General features: G+C 32.9%; 1 non-coding gene across 1 annotated transcript; it reads right to left on the bottom strand.

Annotated features, from left to right (window-relative positions):
• Positions 1-383: 383 nt before the first annotated feature.
• LOC116129656 lies at positions 384-467 on the bottom strand. Its single transcript, XR_004127936.1, has one exon. It is a non-coding gene; the product is annotated as a small nucleolar RNA U30 (small nucleolar RNA).
• Between the last annotated feature and the right edge of the window lie 738 nt (positions 468-1205).

Genomic DNA, 1205 nt, shown 5'->3' with positions numbered 1-1205 from the left:
AACCTATTTTATATTTTATATTTTTTTACATAGCTGATAATTTGAGTAATTTAAATTAAGATATTTTAAATAATTAAAGTTCTATATAATTTACTCAATTAATATCAGAAACTAAAAAAACAAACACAATTTTCTTTCTTTTTAAAGAGATCTTAAATTAATTAAAAATTTTAAACTAAAAATAAAATAAAGAAGATAGAACACGGATTTTCGTCTTAAAAATGGGAGGTAATTCATTTCTACTTCTTGAATTGCTGCATCATCAATGACACGATCTACCATCCATTCGATAGAAAAAATGATGTTTCATTTGAGTGTTTATGTTAAAAAAAAAAAAATATATATATATGAATGAAAGAAATTTTGGAAGAGGAAGAGAATGTGCTCAGTATAATTTAGAATGGATAGAGAGATTATCTTCAAGTTAATCTCAGATTAACGAGATTAATTACTCCTTCATCACCGCACCTTCTCTTCTCTTCTTTACCAACAGACTTTGAGGAAAAAAAGCAGATTCATTTCACCTAATAAGGCTGCTGGTTAGGGATTTGAGTGAGCTTTCGCCTTTATTTACAGGGAGAAGGGGGACGTTTGTCTCTTAAATTACTTAGGTGCCCTCAGCAATTTTCTAAATGGCTGTGTTGTCAGTTGGAATGAAACGCCGCGTTTTAAGGCCAATGGTGAGCCATATATGAGTGTATGTGGAATTTTAATCACTTTGAAGGGGACAAAAGTGAAAAGTGCTTAAAATTGTTATAATTCGGGATTACATTTAGAGAAATTACAAGAACGTATAATTTAAATAACGTTGTAATCGAGCGGAGTCGAGTATTGAAAAGCTCGAACTCAACTCGGTTGAAACAATCAAAGTTCGAGCTTCAATTGTTGAGCTCGAGCTTGACATATATAGGGTGAGCTCCAACTCAGGTCGGCCTCAGCTCAATTATGACCTAGTCGAGCTTGAGCTCGAGCTCACAGCTGATTAAGAACAATTTGTTGATAGCACAGGCAAATTGTACAGAAAATTTATATTTTTCTTCACCTAACTCTTGTCTACCTGTTCTGTCATTGCTTATGAGGTTGAAGAAAAGATTGATCAAGGAATAAACCAAGTCCAGAGAATTTTAGACAACCAAATAGTAGACTTTTTCCCCTGTTCTCCGGCCAAATGCCTTTAACCAATGTATATTTCCTTGTTCAAAACC

Source organism: Pistacia vera, unplaced genomic scaffold, assembly GCF_008641045.1.
Source record: "Pistacia vera cultivar Batoury unplaced genomic scaffold, PisVer_v2 Contig212, whole genome shotgun sequence".
Classification (NCBI taxonomy): Eukaryota; Viridiplantae; Streptophyta; class Magnoliopsida; order Sapindales; family Anacardiaceae; genus Pistacia; species Pistacia vera.
Note: the sequence above shows the minus strand (reverse complement) of the source record. Positions and strands in the feature narration are given on the sequence as shown.